Source organism: Biomphalaria glabrata, chromosome 12, assembly GCF_947242115.1.
Source record: "Biomphalaria glabrata chromosome 12, xgBioGlab47.1, whole genome shotgun sequence".
Classification (NCBI taxonomy): Eukaryota; Metazoa; Mollusca; class Gastropoda; family Planorbidae; genus Biomphalaria; species Biomphalaria glabrata.
The window spans coordinates 3,377,605-3,402,823 of NC_074722.1; the positions used below are offsets into that span (position 1 = coordinate 3,377,605).

The 25,219-nt window shown below is 35.0% G+C and overlaps 1 long non-coding RNA gene across 5 annotated transcripts in view; it reads right to left on the reverse strand.

Moving 5' to 3' along the window:
* Positions 1–23,448, reverse strand: part of LOC106052950 (uncharacterized) — a 49,244-nt gene extending 25,796 nt beyond the window's left edge. For 3 of the 5 annotated variants that reach the window (XR_008774103.1, XR_008774099.1, XR_008774102.1), the window contains exons 1-9: positions 23,345–23,448; positions 23,104–23,219; positions 22,361–22,968; positions 22,164–22,258; positions 21,850–21,991; positions 21,662–21,756; positions 21,240–21,437; positions 20,284–20,650; positions 18,931–19,106 (exon numbers count right to left, since the gene is read on the reverse strand). This is a non-coding gene — a long non-coding RNA (uncharacterized LOC106052950). The remainder of the gene's footprint in view (positions 1–18,930; positions 19,107–20,283; positions 20,651–21,239; positions 21,438–21,661; positions 21,757–21,849; positions 21,992–22,163; positions 22,259–22,360; positions 22,969–23,103; positions 23,220–23,344) is intronic. The other 2 variants (XR_008774100.1, XR_008774101.1) reach the window with 2 other exon arrangements.
* Between the last annotated feature and the right edge of the window lie 1,771 nt (positions 23,449–25,219).

The window sequence follows — 25,219 nt, forward strand, 5'->3', positions numbered from 1 at the left end:
TGCGAATTATCACATATTTGTACACAAACGTTTGTAGATATCCTCATCACAATTAAATAGAGATGTTTCGAAACATCACTGGTTACATCGCTTCACAATGTCTCAGTGGATGAGAGATGAGCGTGATACAAACGACACAAATCCCAACTGTTCCTGCACAATCATATACATCTGATGGCTTCTATTTTCATCCTTTTTTTTTTAACATTTGTTTTGCAAACGTGCATCAGTTGAATAGCTGGAGCCCAATAAAAAGTTTCAGGCTTGCATTTTCGGCTGACTCCTGTTTTGAGCTTGTCGACCGACAACTTCATTTTGATGAACTGACTGTAACAATATTTGTGATGACGTCGTGTTCAAGCTATTGAAGGTGGTCTACAAGCATCCGGTTTGAGGGCTGAATCAGCCTCACAAACTTCGCACTCAACTAATGTCGAGTGAGTTGAATCAGCCTCAAAGCTTGCACTCAACTAATTATGTCCCAACTATTATTCAACTGAACTGAAATAACCGGTTATTTCACAAACTCATTTTTCTATGATATTTTTATAATGCCTTTAAACATTCCAAGTTATGATGATGCTTTGTCCAAGGCATTGTAGCACGTGAAAAAAGCAAAACAAGAAAAAGGATGTGCACTGCTGGGTTGTCTACAAATGCACACAGACATAACCAACTATTTTGTCTTGGATCAACAATTCAATTGATGACTATTAATACATCTAGTCCTCAGCTAAAAATCCTCATGTTTAAAACATAATACAATATCCTTTCCTATAAGTACAAAGATGGCCACCGAGACCGATCTTCTTTGAAAAAGTCCTCAACTACATCCTTTTAACATGAAGATGGCTAAAGAGCCCAGTCTTCGCTTTTAAAATTCCTCCATTAATCCTTCCTATGAACACGAAGATGGCTAAAGAGTCCAGTCTTCGCTTTTGAAAAGTCCTAAGCTAAACATAGTAAAGTCATCAATTAAATGTGTTTTCTCCGCAACTATTTAGTTGGTCTGCAAGTACAAATGTTGATTAGTGTGCGTTGCATAAAGAGCGGCGATATTTCCTTTGATGGACAGGTTCTTATGTTCCTTGAGTGTGACTTAATTATTGTTACAAACCTTCCATCGGAATATAAATGAAGACGTCTAACACAGTTATACATCCTTATGAATTTCTTTTTTAAGCACTCAAAGAATGATTTCACTGGGAATCGCAAATACATTTTGATCACCACATTAAGTGCAGAGATGAAAAATCTGCGAATTATCACATATTTGTACACAAACGTTTGTAGATATCCTCATCACAATTAAATAGAGATGTTTCGAAACATCACTGGTTACATCGCTTCACAATGTCTCAGTGGATGAGAGATGAGCGTGATACAAACGACACAAATCCCAACTGTTCCTGCACAATCATATACATCTGATGGCTTCTATTTTCATCCTTTTTTTTTTAACATTTGTTTTGCAAACGTGCATCAGTTGAATAGCTGGAGCCCAATAAAAAGTTTCAGGCTTGCATTTTCGGCTGACTCCTGTTTTGAGCTTGTCGACCGACAACTTCATTTTGATGAACTGACTGTAACAATATTTGTGATGACGTCGTGTTCAAGCTATTGAAGGTGGTCTACAAGCATCCGGTTTGAGGGCTGAATCAGCCTCACAAACTTCGCACTCAACTAATGTCGAGTGAGTTGAATCAGCCTCAAAGCTTGCACTCAACTAATTATGTCCCAACTATTATTCAACTGAACTGAAATAACCGGTTATTTCACAAACTCATTTTTCTATGATATTTTTATAATGCCTTTAAACATTCCAAGTTATGATGATGCTTTGTCCAAGGCATTGTAGCACGTGAAAAAAGCAAAACAAGAAAAAGGATGTGCACTGCTGGGTTGTCTACAAATGCACACAGACATAACCAACTATTTTGTCTTGGATCAACAATTCAATTGATGACTATTAATACATCTAGTCCTCAGCTAAAAATCCTCATGTTTAAAACATAATACAATATCCTTTCCTATAAGTACAAAGATGGCCACCGAGACCGATCTTCTTTGAAAAAGTCCTCAACTACATCCTTTTAACATGAAGATGGCTAAAGAGCCCAGTCTTCACTTTTAAAATTCCTACGTTAATCATTCCTATGAACACGAAGATGGCTAAGGAGTCCAGTCTTCGCTTTTAAAATTCCTCCATTAATCATTCCTATAAACACGAAGATGGCTAAGGAGTCCAGTCTTCGATTTTAAAAGTCCTCCATTAATCCTTCCTATGAACACGAAGATGGCTAAAGAGTCCAGTCTTCGCTTTTGAAAAGTCCTAAGCTAAACATAGTAAAGTCATCAATTAAATGTGTTTTCTCCGCAACTATTTAGTTGGTCTGCAAGTACAAATGTTGATTAGTGTGCGTTGCATCACGAGCGGCGATATTTCCTTTGATGGACAGGTTCTTATGTTCCTTGAGTGTGACTTAATTATTGTTACAAACCTTCCATCGCAATATAAATGAAGACGTCTAACACAGTTATACATCCTTATGAATTTCTTTTTTAAGCACTCAAAGAATGATTTCACTGGGAATCGCAAATACATTTTGATCACCACATTAAGTGCAGAGATGAAAAATCTGCGAATTATCACATATTTGTACACAAACGTTTGTAGATATCCTCATCAAAATTAAATAGAGATGTTTCGAAACATCACTGGTTACATCGCTTCACAATGTCTCAGTGGATGAGAGATGAGCGTGATACAAACGACACAAATCCCAACTGTTCCTGCACAATCATATACATCTGATGGCTTCTATTTTCATCCTTTTTTTTTTAACATTTGTTTTGCAAACGTGCATCAGTTGAATAGCTGGAGCCCAATAAAAAGTTTCAGGCTTGCATTTTCGGCTGACTCCTGTTTTGAGCTTGTCGACCGACAACTTCATTTTGATGAACTGACTGTAACAATATTTGTGATGACGTCGTGTTCAAGCTATTGAAGGTGGTCTACAAGCATCCGGTTTGAGGGCTGAATCAGCCTCACAAACTTCGCACTCAACTAATGTCGAGTGAGTTGAATCAGCCTCAAAGCTTGCACTCAACTAATTATGTCCCAACTATTATTCAACTGAACTGAAATAACCGGTTATTTCACAAACTCATTCTTCTATGATATTTTTATAATGCCTTTAAACATTCCAAGTTATGATGATGCTTTGTCCAAGGCATTGTAGCACGTGAAAAAAGCAAAACAAGAAAAAGGATGTGCACTGCTGGGTTGTCTACAAATGCACACAGACATAACCAACTATTTTGTCTTGGATCAACAATTCAATTGATGACTATTAATACATCTAGTCCTCAGCTAAAAATCCTCATGTTTAAAACATAATACAATATCCTTTCCTATAAGTACAAAGATGGCCACCGAGACCGATCTTCTTTGAAAAAGTCCTCAACTACATCCTTTTAACATGAAGATGGCTAAAGAGCCCAGTCTTCACTTTTAAAATTCCTACGTTAATCATTCCTATGAACACGAAGATGGCTAAGGAGTCCAGTCTTCGCTTTTAAAATTCCTCCATTAATCATTCCTATAAACACGAAGATGGCTAAGGAGTCCAGTCTTCGATTTTAAAAGTCCTCCATTAATCCTTCCTATGAACACGAAGATGGCTAAAGAGTCCAGTCTTCGCTTTTGAAAAGTCCTAAGCTAAACATAGTAAAGTCATCAATTAAATGTGTTTTCTCCGCAACTATTTAGTTGGTCTGCAAGTACAAATGTTGATTAGTGTGCGTTGCATCACGAGCGGCGATATTTCCTTTGATGGACAGGTTCTTATGTTCCTTGAGTGTGACTTAATTATTGTTACAAACCTTCCATCGCAATATAAATGAAGACGTCTAACACAGTTATACATCCTTATGAATTTCTTTTTTAAGCACTCAAAGAATGATTTCACTGGGAATCGCAAATACATTTTGATCACCACATTAAGTGCAGAGATGAAAAATCTGCGAATTATCACATATTTGTACACAAACGTTTGTAGATATCCTCATCACAATTAAATAGAGATGTTTCGAAACATCACTGGTTACATCGCTTCACAATGTCTCAGTGGATGAGAGATGAGCGTGATACAAACGACACAAATCCCAACTGTTCCTGCACAATCATATACATCTGATGGCTTCTATTTTCATCCTTTTTTTTTTAACATTTGTTTTGCAAACGTGCATCAGTTGAATAGCTGGAGCCCAATAAAAAGTTTCAGGCTTGCATTTTCGGCTGACTCCTGTTTTGAGCTTGTCGACCGACAACTTCATTTTGATGAACTGACTGTAACAATATTTGTGATGACGTCGTGTTCAAGCTATTGAAGGTGGTCTACAAGCATCCGGTTTGAGGGCTGAATCAGCCTCACAAACTTCGCACTCAACTAATGTCGAGTGAGTTGAATCAGCCTCAAAGCTTGCACTCAACTAATTATGTCCCAACTATTATTCAACTGAACTGAAATAACCGGTTATTTCACAAACTCATTTTTCTATGATATTTTTATAATGCCTTTAAACATTCCAAGTTATGATGATGCTTTGTCCAAGGCATTGTAGCACGTGAAAAAAGCAAAACAAGAAAAAGGATGTGCACTGCTGGGTTGTCTACAAATGCACACAGACATAACCAACTATTTTGTCTTGGATCAACAATTCAATTGATGACTATTAATACATCTAGTCCTCAGCTAAAAATCCTCATGTTTAAAACATAATACAATATCCTTTCCTATAAGTACAAAGATGGCCACCGAGACCGATCTTCTTTGAAAAAGTCCTCAACTACATCCTTTTAACATGAAGATGGCTAAAGAGCCCAGTCTTCACTTTTAAAATTCCTACGTTAATCATTCCTATGAACACGAAGATGGCTAAGGAGTCCAGTCTTCGCTTTTAAAATTCCTCCATTAATCATTCCTATAAACACGAAGATGGCTAAGGAGTCCAGTCTTCGATTTTAAAAGTCCTCCATTAATCCTTCCTATGAACACGAAGATGGCTAAAGAGTCCAGTCTTCGCTTTTGAAAAGTCCTAAGCTAAACATAGTAAAGTCATCAATTAAATGTGTTTTCTCCGCAACTATTTAGTTGGTCTGCAAGTACAAATGTTGATTAGTGTGCGTTGCATCACGAGCGGCGATATTTCCTTTGATGGACAGGTTCTTATGTTCCTTGAGTGTGACTTAATTATTGTTACAAACCTTCCATCGCAATATAAATGAAGACGTCTAACACAGTTATACATCCTTATGAATTTCTTTTTTAAGCACTCAAAGAATGATTTCACTGGGAATCGCAAATACATTTTGATCACCACATTAAGTGCAGAGATGAAAAATCTGCGAATTATCACATATTTGTACACAAACGTTTGTAGATATCCTCATCACAATTAAATAGAGATGTTTCGAAACATCACTGGTTACATCGCTTCACAATGTCTCAGTGGATGAGAGATGAGCGTGATACAAACGACACAAATCCCAACTGTTCCTGCACAATCATATACATCTGATGGCTTCTATTTTCATCCTTTTTTTTTTAACATTTGTTTTGCAAACGTGCATAGTTGAATAGCTGGAGCCCAATAAAAAGTTTCAGGCTTGCATTTTCGGCTGACTCCTGTTTTGAGCTTGTCGACCGACAACTTCATTTTGATGAACTGACTGTAACAATATTTGTGATGACGTCGTGTTCAAGCTATTGAAGGTGGTCTACAAGCATCCGGTTTGAGGGCTGAATCAGCCTCACAAACTTCGCACTCAACTAATGTCGAGTGAGTTGAATCAGCCTCAAAGCTTGCACTCAACTAATTATGTCCCAACTATTATTCAACTGAACTGAAATAACCGGTTATTTCACAAACTCATTTTTCTATGATATTTTTATAATGCCTTTAAACATTCCAAGTTATGATGATGCTTTGTCCAAGGCATTGTAGCACGTGAAAAAAGCAAAACAAGAAAAAGGATGTGCACTGCTGGGTTGTCTACAAATGCACACAGACATAACCAACTATTTTGTCTTGGATCAACAATTCAATTGATGACTATTAATACATCTAGTCCTCAGCTAAAAATCCTCATGTTTAAAACATAATACAATATCCTTTCCTATAAGTACAAAGATGGCCACCGAGACCGATCTTCTTTGAAAAAGTCCTCAACTACATCCTTTTAACATGAAGATGGCTAAAGAGCCCAGTCTTCACTTTTAAAATTCCTACGTTAATCATTCCTATGAACACGAAGATGGCTAAGGAGTCCAGTCTTCGCTTTTAAAATTCCTCCATTAATCATTCCTATAAACACGAAGATGGCTAAGGAGTCCAGTCTTCGATTTTAAAAGTCCTCCATTAATCCTTCCTATGAACACGAAGATGGCTAAAGAGTCCAGTCTTCGCTTTTGAAAAGTCCTAAGCTAAACATAGTAAAGTCATCAATTAAATGTGTTTTCTCCGCAACTATTTAGTTGGTCTGCAAGTACAAATGTTGATTAGTGTGCGTTGCATCACGAGCGGCGATATTTCCTTTGATGGACAGGTTCTTATGTTCCTTGAGTGTGACTTAATTATTGTTACAAACCTTCCATCGCAATATAAATGAAGACGTCTAACACAGTTATACATCCTTATGAATTTCTTTTTTAAGCACTCAAAGAATGATTTCACTGGGAATCGCAAATACATTTTGATCACCACATTAAGTGCAGAGATGAAAAATCTGCGAATTATCACATATTTGTACACAAACGTTTGTAGATATCCTCATCAAAATTAAATAGAGATGTTTCGAAACATCACTGGTTACATCGCTTCACAATGTCTCAGTGGATGAGAGATGAGCGTGATACAAACGACACAAATCCCAACTGTTCCTGCACAATCATATACATCTGATGGCTTCTATTTTCATCCTTTTTTTTTTTAACATTTGTTTTGCAAACGTGCATCAGTTGAATAGCTGGAGCCCAATAAAAAGTTTCAGGCTTGCATTTTCGGCTGACTCCTGTTTTGAGCTTGTCGACCGACAACTTCATTTTGATGAACTGACTGTAACAATATTTGTGATGACGTCGTGTTCAAGCTATTGAAGGTGGTCTACAAGCATCCGGTTTGAGGGCTGAATCAGCCTCACAAACTTCGCACTCAACTAATGTCGAGTGAGTTGAATCAGCCTCAAAGCTTGCACTCAACTAATTATGTCCCAACTATTATTCAACTGAACTGAAATAACCGGTTATTTCACAAACTCATTCTTCTATGATATTTTTATAATGCCTTTAAACATTCCAAGTTATGATGATGCTTTGTCCAAGGCATTGTAGCACGTGAAAAAAGCAAAACAAGAAAAAGGATGTGCACTGCTGGGTTGTCTACAAATGCACACAGACATAACCAACTATTTTGTCTTGGATCAACAATTCAATTGATGACTATTAATACATCTAGTCCTCAGCTAAAAATCCTCATGTTTAAAACATAATACAATATCCTTTCCTATAAGTACAAAGATGGCCACCGAGACCGATCTTCTTTGAAAAAGTCCTCAACTACATCCTTTTAACATGAAGATGGCTAAAGAGCCCAGTCTTCGCTTTTAAAATTCCTCCATTAATCCTTCCTATGAACACGAAGATGGCTAAAGAGTCCAGTCTTCGCTTTTGAAAAGTCCTAAGCTAAACATAGTAAAGTCATCAATTAAATGTGTTTTCTCCGCAACTATTTAGTTGGTCTGCAAGTACAAATGTTGATTAGTGTGCGTTGCATCACGAGCGGCGATATTTCCTTTGATGGACAGGTTCTTATGTTCCTTGAGTGTGACTTAATTATTGTTACAAACCTTCCATCGCAATATAAATGAAGACGTCTAACACAGTTATACATCCTTATGAATTTCTTTTTTAAGCACTCAAAGAATGATTTCACTGGGAATCGCAAATACATTTTGATCACCACATTAAGTGCAGAGATGAAAAATCTGCGAATTATCACATATTTGTACACAAACGTTTGTAGATATCCTCATCACAATTAAATAGAGATGTTTCGAAACATCACTGGTTACATCGCTTCACAATGTCTCAGTGGATGAGAGATGAGCGTGATACAAACGACACAAATCCCAACTGTTCCTGCACAATCATATACATCTGATGGCTTCTATTTTCATCCTTTTTTTTTTAACATTTGTTTTGCAAACGTGCATCAGTTGAATAGCTGGAGCCCAATAAAAAGTTTCAGGCTTGCATTTTCGGCTGACTCCTGTTTTGAGCTTGTCGACCGACAACTTCATTTTGATGAACTGACTGTAACAATATTTGTGATGACGTCGTGTTCAAGCTATTGAAGGTGGTCTACAAGCATCCGGTTTGAGGGCTGAATCAGCCTCACAAACTTCGCACTCAACTAATGTCGAGTGAGTTGAATCAGCCTCAAAGCTTGCACTCAACTAATTATGTCCCAACTATTATTCAACTGAACTGAAATAACCGGTTATTTCACAAACTCATTCTTCTATGATATTTTTATAATGCCTTTAAACATTCCAAGTTATGATGATGCTTTGTCCAAGGCATTGTAGCACGTGAAAAAAGCAAAACAAGAAAAAGGATGTGCACTGCTGGGTTGTCTACAAATGCACACAGACATAACCAACTATTTTGTCTTGGATCAACAATTCAATTGATGACTATTAATACATCTAGTCCTCAGCTAAAAATCCTCATGTTTAAAACATAATACAATATCCTTTCCTATAAGTACAAAGATGGCCACCGAGACCGATCTTCTTTAAAAAAGTCCTCAACTACATCCTTTTAACATGAAGATGGCTAAAGAGCCCAGTCTTCACTTTTAAAATTCCTACGTTAATCATTCCTATAAACACGAAGATGGCTAAGGAGTCCAGTCTTCGCTTTTAAAATTCCTCCATTAATCATTCCTATAAACACGAAGATGGCTAAGGAGTCCAGTCTTCGATTTTAAAAGTCCTCCATTAATCCTTCCTATGAACACGAAGATGGCTAAAGAGTCCAGTCTTCGCTTTTGAAAAGTCCTAAGCTAAACATAGTAAAGTCATCAATTAAATGTGTTTTCTCCGCAACTATTTAGTTGGTCTGCAAGTACAAATGTTGATTAGTGTGCGTTGCATCATGAGCGGCGATATTTCCTTTGATGGACAGGTTCTTATGTTCCTTGAGTGTGACTTAATTATTGTTACAAACCTTCCATCGCAATATAAATGAAGACGTCTAACACAGTTATACATTCTTATGAATTTCTTTTTTAAGCACTCAAAGAATGATTTCACTGGGAATCGCAAATACATTTTGATCACCACATTAAGTGCAGAGATGAAAAATCTGCGAATTATCACATATTTGTACACAAACGTTTGTAGATATCCTCATCACAATTAAATAGAGATGTTTCGAAACATCACTGGTTACATCGCTTCACAATGTCTCAGTGGATGAGAGATGAGCGTGATACAAACGACACAAATCCCAACTGTTCCTGCACAATCATATACATCTGATGGCTTCTATTTTCATCCTTTTTTTTAACATTTGTTTTGCAAACGTGCATCAGTTGAATAGCTGGAGCCCAATAAAAAGTTTCAGGCTTGCATTTTCGGCTGACTCCTGTTTTGAGCTTGTCGACCGACAACTTCATTTTGATGAACTGACTGTAACAATATTTGTGATGACGTCGTGTTCAAGCTATTGAAGGTGGTCTACAAGCATCCGGTTTGAGGGCTGAATCAGCCTCACAAACTTCGCACTCAACTAATGTCGAGTGAGTTGAATCAGCCTCAAAGCTTGCACTCAACTAATTATGTCCCAACTATTATTCAACTGAACTGAAATTACCGGTTATTTCACAAACTCATTCTTCTATGATATTTTTATAATGCCTTTAAACATTCCAAGTTATGATGATGCTTTGTCCAAGGCATTGTAGCACGTGAAAAAAGCAAAACAAGAAAAAGGATGTGCACTGCTGGGTTGTCTACAAATGCACACAGACATAACCAACTATTTTGTCTTGGATCAACAATTCAATTGATGACTATTAATACATCTAGTCCTCAGCTAAAAATCCTCATGTTTAAAACATAATACAATATCCTTTCCTATAAGTACAAAGATGGCCACCGAGACCGATCTTCTTTGAAAAAGTCCTCAACTACATCCTTTTAACATGAAGATGGCTAAAGAGCCCAGTCTTCGCTTTTAAAATTCCTCCATTAATCCTTCCTATGAACACGAAGATGGCTAAAGAGTCCAGTCTTCGCTTTTGAAAAGTCCTAAGCTAAACATAGTAAAGTCATCAATTAAATGTGTTTTCTCCGCAACTATTTAGTTGGTCTGCAAGTACAAATGTTGATTAGTGTGCGTTGCATAAAGAGCGGCGATATTTCCTTTGATGGACAGGTTCTTATGTTCCTTGAGTGTGACTTAATTATTGTTACAAACCTTCCATCGGAATATAAATGAAGACGTCTAACACAGTTATACATCCTTATGAATTTCTTTTTTAAGCACTCAAAGAATGATTTCACTGGGAATCGCAAATACATTTTGATCACCACATTAAGTGCAGAGATGAAAAATCTGCGAATTATCACATATTTGTACACAAACGTTTGTAGATATCCTCATCACAATTAAATAGAGATGTTTCGAAACATCACTGGTTACATCGCTTCACAATGTCTCAGTGGATGAGAGATGAGCGTGATACAAACGACACAAATCCCAACTGTTCCTGAACAATCATATACATCTGATGGCTTCTATTTTCATCCTTTTTTTTAACATTTGTTTTGCAAACGTGCATCAGTTGAATAGCTGGAGCCCAATAAAAAGTTTCAGGCTTGCATTTTCGGCTGACTCCTGTTTTGAGCTTGTCGACCGACAACTTCATTTTGATGAACTGACTGTAACAATATTTGTGATGACGTCGTGTTCAAGCTATTGAAGGTGGTCTACAAGCATCCGGTTTGAGGGCTGAATCAGCCTCACAAACTTCGCACTCAACTAATGTCGAGTGAGTTGAATCAGCCTCAAAGCTTGCACTCAACTAATTATGTCCCAACTATTATTCAACTGAACTGAAATAACCGGTTATTTCACAAACTCATTTTTCTATGATATTTTTATAATGCCTTTAAACATTCCAAGTTATGATGATGCTTTGTCCAAGGCATTGTAGCACGTGAAAAAAGCAAAACAAGAAAAAGGATGTGCACTGCTGGGTTGTCTACAAATGCACACAGACATAACCAACTATTTTGTCTTGGATCAACAATTCAATTGATGACTATTAATACATCTAGTCCTCAGCTAAAAATCCTCATGTTTAAAACATAATACAATATCCTTTCCTATAAGTACAAAGATGGCCACCGAGACCGATCTTCTTTGAAAAAGTCCTCAACTACATCCTTTTAACATGAAGATGGCTAAAGAGCCCAGTCTTCGCTTTTAAAATTCCTCCATTAATCCTTCCTATGAACACGAAGATGGCTAAAGAGTCCAGTCTTCGCTTTTGAAAAGTCCTAAGCTAAACATAGTAAAGTCATCAATTAAATGTGTTTTCTCCGCAACTATTTAGTTGGTCTGCAAGTACAAATGTTGATTAGTGTGCGTTGCATAAAGAGCGGCGATATTTCCTTTGATGGACAGGTTCTTATGTTCCTTGAGTGTGACTTAATTATTGTTACAAACCTTCCATCGGAATATAAATGAAGACGTCTAACACAGTTATACATCCTTATGAATTTCTTTTTTAAGCACTCAAAGAATGATTTCACTGGGAATCGCAAATACATTTTGATCACCACATTAAGTGCAGAGATGAAAAATCTGCGAATTATCACATATTTGTACACAAACGTTTGTAGATATCCTCATCACAATTAAATAGAGATGTTTCGAAACATCACTGGTTACATCGCTTCACAATGTCTCAGTGGATGAGAGATGAGCGTGATACAAACGACACAAATCCCAACTGTTCCTGCACAATCATATACATCTGATGGCTTCTATTTTCATCCTTTTTTTTTTAACATTTGTTTTGCAAACGTGCATCAGTTGAATAGCTGGAGCCCAATAAAAAGTTTCAGGCTTGCATTTTCGGCTGACTCCTGTTTTGAGCTTGTCGACCGACAACTTCATTTTGATGAACTGACTGTAACAATATTTGTGATGACGTCGTGTTCAAGCTATTGAAGGTGGTCTACAAGCATCCGGTTTGAGGGCTGAATCAGCCTCACAAACTTCGCACTCAACTAATGTCGAGTGAGTTGAATCAGCCTCAAAGCTTGCACTCAACTAATTATGTCCCAACTATTATTCAACTGAACTGAAATAACCGGTTATTTCACAAACTCATTTTTCTATGATATTTTTATAATGCCTTTAAACATTCCAAGTTATGATGATGCTTTGTCCAAGGCATTGTAGCACGTGAAAAAAGCAAAACAAGAAAAAGGATGTGCACTGCTGGGTTGTCTACAAATGCACACAGACATAACCAACTATTTTGTCTTGGATCAACAATTCAATTGATGACTATTAATACATCTAGTCCTCAGCTAAAAATCCTCATGTTTAAAACATAATACAATATCCTTTCCTATAAGTACAAAGATGGCCACCGAGACCGATCTTCTTTGAAAAAGTCCTCAACTACATCCTTTTAACATGAAGATGGCTAAAGAGCCCAGTCTTCACTTTTAAAATTCCTACGTTAATCATTCCTATGAACACGAAGATGGCTAAGGAGTCCAGTCTTCGCTTTTAAAATTCCTCCATTAATCATTCCTATAAACACGAAGATGGCTAAGGAGTCCAGTCTTCGATTTTAAAAGTCCTCCATTAATCCTTCCTATGAACACGAAGATGGCTAAAGAGTCCAGTCTTCGCTTTTGAAAAGTCCTAAGCTAAACATAGTAAAGTCATCAATTAAATGTGTTTTCTCCGCAACTATTTAGTTGGTCTGCAAGTACAAATGTTGATTAGTGTGCGTTGCATCACGAGCGGCGATATTTCCTTTGATGGACAGGTTCTTATGTTCCTTGAGTGTGACTTAATTATTGTTACAAACCTTCCATCGCAATATAAATGAAGACGTCTAACACAGTTATACATCCTTATGAATTTCTTTTTTAAGCACTCAAAGAATGATTTCACTGGGAATCGCAAATACATTTTGATCACCACATTAAGTGCAGAGATGAAAAATCTGCGAATTATCACATATTTGTACACAAACGTTTGTAGATATCCTCATCAAAATTAAATAGAGATGTTTCGAAACATCACTGGTTACATCGCTTCACAATGTCTCAGTGGATGAGAGATGAGCGTGATACAAACGACACAAATCCCAACTGTTCCTGCACAATCATATACATCTGATGGCTTCTATTTTCATCCTTTTTTTTAACATTTGTTTTGCAAACGTGCATCAGTTGAATAGCTGGAGCCCAATAAAAAGTTTCAGGCTTGCATTTTCGGCTGACTCCTGTTTTGAGCTTGTCGACCGACAACTTCATTTTGATGAACTGACTGTAACAATATTTGTGATGACGTCGTGTTCAAGCTATTGAAGGTGGTCTACAAGCATCCGGTTTGAGGGCTGAATCAGCCTCACAAACTTCGCACTCAACTAATGTCGAGTGAGTTGAATCAGCCTCAAAGCTTGCACTCAACTAATTATGTCCCAACTATTATTCAACTGAACTGAAATAACCGGTTATTTCACAAACTCATTTTTCTATGATATTTTTATAATGCCTTTAAACATTCCAAGTTATGATGATGCTTTGTCCAAGGCATTGTAGCACGTGAAAAAAGCAAAACAAGAAAAAGGATGTGCACTGCTGGGTTGTCTACAAATGCACACAGACATAACCAACTATTTTGTCTTGGATCAACAATTCAATTGATGACTATTAATACATCTAGTCCTCAGCTAAAAATCCTCATGTTTAAAACATAATACAATATCCTTTCCTATAAGTACAAAGATGGCCACCGAGACCGATCTTCTTTGAAAAAGTCCTCAACTACATCCTTTTAACATGAAGATGGCTAAAGAGCCCAGTCTTCGCTTTTAAAATTCCTCCATTAATCCTTCCTATGAACACGAAGATGGCTAAAGAGTCCAGTCTTCGCTTTTGAAAAGTCCTAAGCTAAACATAGTAAAGTCATCAATTAAATGTGTTTTCTCCGCAACTATTTAGTTGGTCTGCAAGTACAAATGTTGATTAGTGTGCGTTGCATAAAGAGCGGCGATATTTCCTTTGATGGACAGGTTCTTATGTTCCTTGAGTGTGACTTAATTATTGTTACAAACCTTCCATCGGAATATAAATGAAGACGTCTAACACAGTTATACATCCTTATGAATTTCTTTTTTAAGCACTCAAAGAATGATTTCACTGGGAATCGCAAATACATTTTGATCACCACATTAAGTGCAGAGATGAAAAATCTGCGAATTATCACATATTTGTACACAAACGTTTGTAGATATCCTCATCACAATTAAATAGAGATGTTTCGAAACATCACTGGTTACATCGCTTCACAATGTCTCAGTGGATGAGAGATGAGCGTGATACAAACGACACAAATCCCAACTGTTCCTGCACAATCATATACATCTGATGGCTTCTATTTTCATCCTTTTTTTTTTAACATTTGTTTTGCAAACGTGCATCAGTTGAATAGCTGGAGCCCAATAAAAAGTTTCAGGCTTGCATTTTCGGCTGACTCCTGTTTTGAGCTTGTCGACCGACAACTTCATTTTGATGAACTGACTGTAACAATATTTGTGATGACGTCGTGTTCAAGCTATTGAAGGTGGTCTACAAGCATCCGGTTTGAGGGCTGAATCAGCCTCACAAACTTCGCACTCAACTAATGTCGAGTGAGTTGAATCAGCCTCAAAGCTTGCACTCAACTAATTATGTCCCAACTATTATTCAACTGAACTGAAATAACCGGTTATTTCACAAACTCATTTTTCTATGATATTTTTATAATGCCTTTAAACATTCCAAGTTATGATGATGCTTTGTCCAAGGCATTGTAGCACGTGAAAAAAGCAAAACAAGAAAAAGGATGTGCACTGCTGGGTTGTCTACAAATGCACACAGACATAACCAACTATTTTGTCTTGGATCAACAATTCAATTGATGACTATTAATACATCTAGTCCTCAGCTAAAAATCCTCATGTTTAAAACATAATACAATATCCTTTCCTATAAGTACAAAGATGGCCACCGAGACCGATCTTCTTTGAAAAAGTCCTCAACTACATCCTTTTAACATGAAGATGGCTAAAGAGCCCAGTCTTCACTTTTAAAATTCCTACGTTAATCATTCCTATGAACACGAAGATGGCTAAGGAGTCCAGTCTTCGCTTTTAAAATTCCTCCATTAATCATTCCTATAAACACGAAGATGGCTAAGGAGTCCAGGCTTCGCTTTTAAAATTCCTCCATTAATCATTCCTATAAACACGAAGATGGCTAAAGAGTCCAGTCTTCGCTTTTGAAAAGTCCTAAGCTAAACATAGTAAAGTCATCAATTAAATGTGTTTTCTCCGCAACTATTTAGTTGGTCTGCAAGTGCAAATGTTGATTAGTGTGCGTTGCATCACGAGCGGCGATATTTCCTTTGATGGACACGTTCATATGTTCCTTGAGTGTGACTTAATTATTGTTACAAACGTTCAATTGGAATATAAATGAAGATGTCTAACACAGTTATACATCCGTATGAATTTCTTTTTTAAGCACTCAAAGAATGATTTCACTGGGAATTGCAAATACATTTTGATCACCACATTAAGTGCAGAGGTCAAAGAGCTGCTAATTATCACACATTTGTTGTTATATTTATTGTTACAAACGTTCAATCGGAATATAAATGAAGACGTCTAACACAGTTATACATCAGTATGAATTTCTTTTTTAAGCACTCAAAGACAAAGAATGATTTCACTGGGAATTGCAAATACATTTTGATCACCACATTAAGTGCAGAGGTCAAAGACCTGCTAATTATCACACATTTGTACACAAATGTTTGTAGATATCCTCATTACAATTCAATAAAGTTGTTACAAAACCTCACTGGTTACATCACTTCAAAGTGTCTCAATGGATAGGGTAGAGATGAGCGTGATACAAACGACAATCCCAACTGTTCCTGCACAATCATCATATATCTGATGGCTTATATTTTCATCCTTTTTTTTTTAACTCTTCAAACGTGCATCAGTTGAATAGTTGGAGCCCAATAAAAAGTTTCAGGCTTGCTTTTTTCACTGACTCCTGTTTTGAGCTTGTTGACCTACAGCTTCATTTTGATGAACTGACTGTAACAATATTTGTGATGACGTCGTGTTCAAGCTATTGAAGGTGGTCTACAAGCATCCGGTTTGAGGGTTGAATCAGCCTCACAAACTTCGCACTCAACTAATGTTGAGTGAGTTGAATCAGCGTCAAAGCTTGCACTCAACTAATTATGTCCCAACTATTATTCAACTGAACTAGCCGGTTATTTTACATACTCATTCTTCTATGATTTTTTTTGAATGCCTCTTAACATTCCAAGTTATGATGATGCTTTGTCCAAGGCATTGTAGCACGTGAAAAAAAGCAAAACAAGAAAAAGGATGTGCACTGTTGGGTTGTCTACAAATGCACAGACATAACCAACAATTTCGTCTTGGATCAACAATTCAATTGATGACTATATTACTACATCTAGTCCTCAGCTAAAAATCCTCAATTTTTCAAAAAATAATACAATATCCTTTCCTATAAGTACGAAGATGGTCATGGAGACCGATCTTCTTTGAAACAAAAATCCTCAACTACATCCTTTAAACATGAAGATGGCTAAAGAGCCCAGTCTTCACTTTTAAAATTCCTCCATTAATCATTCCTATGAACACGAAGATGGCTAAAGAACCCAGTCTTCATTTTTAAAATTCCTCCATTAATCATTCCTATGAACACGAAGATGGCTAAGGAGTCCAGTCTTCGCTTTTAAAAGTCCTCCATTAATCATTCCTATAAACACGAAGATGACTAAAGAGTCCAGTCTTCACTTTTGAAAAGTCCTAAGCTAAACATAGTAATGTCATCAATTAAATGTGTTTTCTCCACAACTATTTAGTTGGTCTGCAAGTGCAAATGTTGATTAGTGTGCGTTGCATCACGAGCGGCGATATTTCCTTTGATGGACACGTTCATATGTTCCTTGAGTGTGACTTAATTATTGTTACAAACGTTCAGTCGGAATATAAATGAAGACCTCTAACACAGTTATACATCCGTATGAATTTCTTTTTTAAGCACTCAAAGAATGATTTCATTGGGAATTGCAAACACATTTTGATCACCACATTAAGTGCAGAGGTCAAAGACCTGCTAATTATCACACATTTTTTGTTATATTTATTGTTACAAACGTTCAATTGGAATATAAATGAAGACGTCTAACACAGTTATACATCCGTATGAATTTCTTTTTTAAGCACTCAAAGAATGATTTCACTGTGAATTGCAAATACATTTAGATCACCAGATTAAGTGTAGAGTCTCAATGAATGAGAGATGAGTGTGATACAAATAACAATCCCAAATGTTCCTGCACAATTATATACATGTAATGGATTAAATCTTTTTTTTTTACATTTGTTTTGCGAATGTGCATCAGTTGAATATCTGGAGCCAAATAAATAGATGCATCATGAGCGGCAACATTTCCTTTGGTGGAAACGTTCATACTGATTGTTCATTGAATGGGTTAGGGTTAGGATTTTTTGCATGCAATTGTATATCATATCACATGGAATAGTAGATTTCTGTTTTCACATTAACTCCAAACATGAAAATATAATGCACATTTTTCCACACCTTAGAAATGAAACATTTTAAGAGTATTCAAGTCAACTTAATATGTCATTATATTGCACATAATCACAAGAAACCATAAATGTTTTTTTTCACACTATCACACACTGAAGAATTGAAACAGTTTATTTAGTTAAAGATCTACATGAAGTCAAGTCAACTTGTTTATGCAATAGTACATCATATCACTGTGAATTGTAGATCCTTTTTTTTTTGTCCAATTAAGTACTGGGGTGTTAAGACCATGCACATTAACACATAGTTGCTACAATAGTAACTTGAATCATCCCAATCTCCAGTAACTTGAATCATCCCAATCTCCAAGTGGCAAAGTGAAAGTTGATGGTGATTCACAACTTTTCATTTTTGTGTTTGAATTCCATATTTAGAATACATTACTATTGAATTAATCCAAATGACAAAGAATCCAATTCCATTATTTGTTGAAATATATTTACATTTATACAGTTGGAATTATTTCAGAGCAATTCAGTTTTTCTGAAAAATTTAATAGGAACATCCACATATTTTAACTGAAATTAAAATGGTATATCACTAAGTTTAACAAATGAAAATTCAGTTTACTTTCATAACTAGACACTACTAAAACAAATACAATACAAATTTCTTTAACTAGACAGGTGAACTTACAAGTTGTGTGTGAAGTTGTTATGTGTTTGTGAAGTAATTACTGACATCATAATATACAAAACAAATACAGGAACCATGCATACATATACAACATACAACTAATGCAGGATATTTAAAGTATCATGCACATACAACATACAACTAATGCAGGATATTTAAAGTAACATGCACAAACAACATACAACTAATGCAGGATCATCACTTTACAAAAAATAAATGCTGTGAAGTATAAGAATGTGAAGTATAAGAATATTTCTTACCTTATTCTGACTATGGCTCCATTTGAAGAAATGGCAGATGAACTTAAGATAAAACATGTTGATCATTTGTAGATCGGTAGAATCTTTTCACAGAGAGAGAGACGTTTAATGTTCCTTCTGTAGCCTTGAAATGTTCATCCTTTTTCCTTGACCTCATGTTTAATTGACCATTTAGTCTATAAGTGAGTTAAGAAAAACGCACTGTTTAACAAATATATCACATTTAAACGCATTACCATATAATGCAGTATTGATAAAATTAGTGCATTTTAATATGTGGCAGTTTCTAAACTTTTCATTCAAGAAGAGCTTTTCCTGTCTCAGACAATGTTTAAAGACAATGTGTTTTTTAGTGATGGTCATTTTGTTTTCAAATAATAGTGACACTATGTCACTGTGTGATGGAAAAATAGAAAGGTTTATGAGACTTCATGGTATTTTAAAGTCAATTTTTTTTATGTATCTCTCTTTGATAGGAGGTATAGTGGCTGAGCTGGTAACACACTTAGCTTCCGAAGTTGAAGTCCCAGGTTTGAATCCTGATATTTTAAATTTTGGGACCTTTTGGCACCTCTGAGTCTACCCAGCTCTAAAGGGTACCTGACATTAGTTGGGGAAAGTAAAAGCGGTTGGTTGTTGTGCTAGCCACATGACACCCTCGTTAACTGTGGGCCACAAAAACAGATGACCTATAGATCGCAAGGGCTGAAAGTGGAACTTTCTTTGCTAGGGATTGAAGGGCATTTTTTTTAAATAAGAAAATCACTTTCAACTTTTCATTTGGTTTTATATATATATATAAATGTGCCACAAAGAATGGAGCTAATTGCTTGCTTAATTTAAATTTCTAGGAAGTAATGCAGCTTAATGTGAGTTCATTAATTTGTGTTTTAACTCAACAGCTCTAATTTTTTTAGATTTTGAAATGCTATCCTATTAGACAAAAGGAGGTAACTAAATTTTTTTAAAAATAATTATTAATAAAAAAAAATGTAAATCTAATACAAACAAATAAATAAATAAGTATAATAGAAAAATATAGCTAGTTTTAAAATTCTTCAAATATCTTTAGTACAAGTACACGTTTTAAAAATACCTAATTTCACAAGTAATTTCATAAGCTACCCTATCTAGCCTTTTGTTTAAAATATTTTTAGAAAAAAAAAAAAAAAGACTATATAGATCTGACTTTTGTTTTGTGTTTTGGTTCTAAACTAGCTCTTATTGTCTGAAAGTTTAAGAAACTATTGCTAGGGTCCTAAAAAAAATACAACAGAATTACGCGCCTAGTGTAACAACCATTGCATCCTAACGCAGGAGCTCTTGGGTTATAGTGTAAAAAATATTTATTACCTTGATATGTAGATCACTAGATAAACTTTATGGCTATAAAGGCAACAGTGGAGAACCAAGGCATCAGTGGAGAACCAAGGCATCAGTGGAGAACCAAGGCATCAGTGTAGAACCAAGGCATCAGTGGAGAACCAAGGCATCAGTGGAGAACCAAGGCATCAGTGGAGAACCAAGGCATCAGTGGAGAACCAAGGCATCAGTGGAGAACCAAGGCATCAGTGGAGAACCAAGGCATCAGTGGAGAACCAAGGCGTCAGTGGAGAACCAAGGCATCAGTGGAGAACCAAGGCATCAGTGGAGAACCAAGGCATCAGTGGAGAACCAAGGCATCAGTGGAGCATCAGTGGACAATGATTGACCCACTAACCTGAAGATCAGTAACACATAGTCTGTCTTTAAAAAAAAACCTTGAAAGTTGAAGCAAATTTACAAATTTAAAGAAAAATGTCAATAGTCTAAAAAAAAAAAAGGAAACAGTAATAGCCCTTGCCCAAGTGCATTTATTTATATTTATTTTATATATAAAATAAAATATCAACCTTACAAATCAGAAGGTAAGTTATTATAAAAATGTATGCACTATTCAAACATTCTTAAAGTAAATGTGAAGCAGCTCTTGTGTGATTGCAATTACATCACCTTAAAAAAAAGTTCACATTTTGGTCCTAATTTGTTAACTTTAGAAGAAAACATGTAGCTTATAAACCTAAAACTAGAGCAACGTTTGAAAATTTGCTGGCCTAACAACCCATCATTAACCATTGGCCAAAGAAACAGTTGAGCTTGACACTATCTGACCCATGATCACTTGGTCTAAAACGAGTACTCTAAAACTAATACCCTAAAACTAACATTTTATGTTTTTTTTAACAGATTTTTATATGCCTTTAAAATTAAGTTTGTTTTTTTTTACTTGGCTTTAAGATATTTGATTGGTACACTAGAATTGAACTCACCTATTGTTCTTAGAGAATTACCTAAGTAACCTTGGACACAAAATTGATATCCGTTGCCTGACATATCCAGACTCCTGACATTGAAGTACAGTAAAGTGGGTCACTACCAATGCAAGAAAGGTGTACACACTATTTGGCAGAGTGAGTTGGCAATGAAGACTTGTATATCATAGGGGTGCACTGCTGATAGCTGATACCCTGAAAACAGTTTGTGATTACATAATCTTATTTGATTGACCTAAATTTTGTAAATTAATAAATGCCTTTTAATATTATATTAGTTATGATGATGCATTGTCCAAGGCTAAGTAATGCATCAAATAAGATAGATAGTTGTCTAACAAGATAAATACCTATAGCTTTTATTATTTTCTTCTTTTGTAAAATTTGTGTGGTGAATGAAAATAAAACTTTGTACTCACTGTGTAGCCATCTTCATAGTGTTGAGAAATGAACCAGACAGACCATTAGACATTTGTTGATATGCAGTTCAGGGTTATGCTAACCAAATCTAAGGCTTGACCAAAACACAGAAAATAGTTCAGAATAATGTTCAAAAATTTGAATAAATTGTTTCAGAATTAACTGTTGAAGAAAAAAAATGTCTTACTTTGGCTTTGAAAGCTTTAATTCATACAAATGCCAAAGAGAAAACTGTAATCATCTGATAGCAGATTACCAAGGAATAGTAGTTGCTTGGATAGGATGACAAATTGGTACTGTTGGCAACAGAATGTTTGCTTGTTAAGCTTCTGAAATATGGAAACATATAATACTGAATTGGAATATCTCTTAAAATACACTTTGTCATGAAATTAAAATAACATTGTTACATAATAATGATAAAATAATATATTTAATGTGCCTTCCATAATTGTTTTTGTAAAATGTGTGTTTTGAATGAAATTAAAACTTTGTTCTCACAGTGTAGCCATCTTCATAGTGTTAAGAGATGAACCAGACAGACCATCAAACATTTGTTGATATCTAGTACAGGAATATGCTAAGCAAACCTGAAGCTTGACCAAAACACAGAAAAATGTATAAAAAGTTATTTTTAACATGCAATGATAAATTATTTTAGAATTAGCAGTTAAAGAAAAGAAAAAAATAAGTCTTACTTTGGCCTTGAAAGCTTTAATTCATAAAAATGCCAAAGAGAAAACTGTCACCTGATAGCAGATTACCAAGGAATATTTGTTGCTTGGATGACTAATTGGTACTGTTGGCAGCAGAGAATGTGTGCTTCTTAAGTTGATGAAATATGGAAACTTCTCATGATATTTAAAAAAGCATTGTTTCTATGGAAACAATAGTTAAGCCTATAAGTATTACATGGTTTGACTATGTTCAATAAGATATGAAGGAAAAATACTTGCCTTATAATTAGACTTCTAGTTTCAATTTCTTCATTCATATATTTACCTGACCTGTCTGTTTACAGCTTTGGCTTTTATCTCCCAGGCTAGTAGTTGATTAGTTATCAATACTCAACATCTTGAACTGATTAAAAAAAACAACTACAAGCTAAATAAATAATTTTATAATTACACATTAAGAGGCAATTATTATCATTTAAATTCAACCTGATATCAAGTAGCTGAGCATTTAAAAAAATAAATGGCATCTAATAATCCACTATACTTGTAAGGCAATATCTGTTGTTTTATAGTTTTGAAATATTTGTGCTTCAAGTAGGATGTTCTATTGAGAATAAATTTGCCTTGACCTTGGAAAAAAAAAAAGGGAAAAAAGTAAAAAATAAATATACAATTATATATATTGAAATAAATTACATAAAATATACAAGTAGAATAGTAGAATAGATAGTAGAATCAGAAAAAAAAGCAAGGATTCTACTAACATGTGTTGCCTTGTTTTAAGTATACTAGTTCTGCTCTTCATATTTACTACTCAGAGATGGTTTACAAATCTGTATGGCACTCCATTTCTTGAATAAGATCTATTCAACACCTTAATCTGAAAAATGTGATAATATAATTTTATTTAACTTGTTACAATAATCATGACTATATGTACCTAACTCTAAATGCTAAATGACGGAAATGATTATTTTTTAATGTAAAAAATTTCAAAGCAATTACCAAAAGCCAAGAGGACAAGACTATTCAAAATGTTATCTAATATTGAGCCCAAGAATATCCATGATGAAAAAGCTTAATGAAAAGCACTAATGCTGAGGTTCTCTATAAAAAAAAAATAAATTATGTTAACATTGATATTCACCAATGCAAGCACTAACACAAAAGATAGAATTCAAATAAACATTTAAAAATTAGAATATTCATAATTTGCCTGTTGCTTTAGTATACATTAAAAAATTGACAATGACATTATATTAAAAGAAAAAGGTAAATCATTGAGATGAACTACTTGCCTTATAAGCTCAATAAACAGATGAATGGGAAAAGTATGTTGAAACAGGTCTTGAATTCTTGATGGCTAGAGAACCACAGGAATGGAATAGGCTTGACTTTAAAACGTTTGGATATGCTTGCTTGCTGTTCCCCAAAACTTGTAGTTTTTTTCATCACTTACATCTCAGGAGAACTAAGCTACAATCAGCAACCTGAAAGTTGTAATATAAAATGTGTACAGGCCGATAAATCAAATACAAGTCTTAGAGAAGATTCTGGGATTTTTTTTTGTCTAAACTTCCTAATGGGATAATCCCCAATTGATCTAGCTCTCTAAATGTTAACGTGAAGATTAGAGAAGATTCTGGGATTTTTTTGTCTAAACTTCCTAATGGGATAATCCCCAATAGATCTAGCTCTCTAAATGTTAAAGTGAAGAAAACAAGTTGTATCATACAATTGAACTAATCACCATAAGGCTAAGAGATAACAGAAAACATGTATTCTTAAATTGTTAGGAAAAATATTTAAAACATTTTCAATTAGCATGCAATAAAAAAAAAAGAAAAAAAAATGCTATTAAAATATACAAATACAAAGAAAAACATATACTTGCTTTGATAGGTCTGTAGTAAGAAACTGGTTCTTATTTAACATACATGAAAAGAAATGAATTAAATTAAATTAGTTAAATGTAACATTGGAAAGGACCACTTGCCTTAAGAAAAATTTGGTACAAGCTTGCTACAATTCTGATTACATGTGCATTTTTTCTAAGATTTCTCTTAGTCATAGTTCTCACAATCAGTATTTGTGCTCTATTTCTAGATCACTCGGCTGTAAACTGCATTTGGAACTGAAAATGTTATAAAATATGAGGTTAGAATGTGGATAGAATGTTATGGCTGAAAAGAGAAAGAGTTTATTTTGAAGATACTGACTTTATTATCAAATTAGTAAGGCTAAACCTGAGTTTACCTATCTCAATGAGTGATACATGAATCATAATGAGGCTTCACTGATATGCATATATTTAAAATAGTTACCAAAAACTATGATAACAAAAGTATAACTAGAGTTATGTTAATATTGAAAACGGGTTTAATTAGCATGCAGTAATAATACTAATACAAGAAATAAAAAAACTATACAATTGAAAGCTTACTTACTGTGCTGCTCTATATCTATATATACCAATTGCCTGCCTATTCTTTACTAAGCAAGCATCAAAAGAAACTTAAGTCTAAATTATAAAAATCATAGCATTTGAGGAAATACCTGTCTTAGAAAAAAGAAATGATCATTTAATCTTGACTACTTTCCATCACAACACCCTCACCTGTTCCTTAGTCTGTTGGACTGTTGGGGCAACACACATGATCTGTTGACTATCCTCCTTCACTTCACTCACAAGGCTGTACACAATCTTGTTCTGAACATGTTTAATGTGATTTTGAAGCTTTGGCCGCTAACAAAAAAAAAAGGTGTTATTTCATTATTTTGAGATGCTGTTAAACTTCATACTATAATCCTCCTAAATCTATCTAGCACATCAAGCATAATGAAGTCAACCATTGTTATGCATATATTTTTAATTACAAA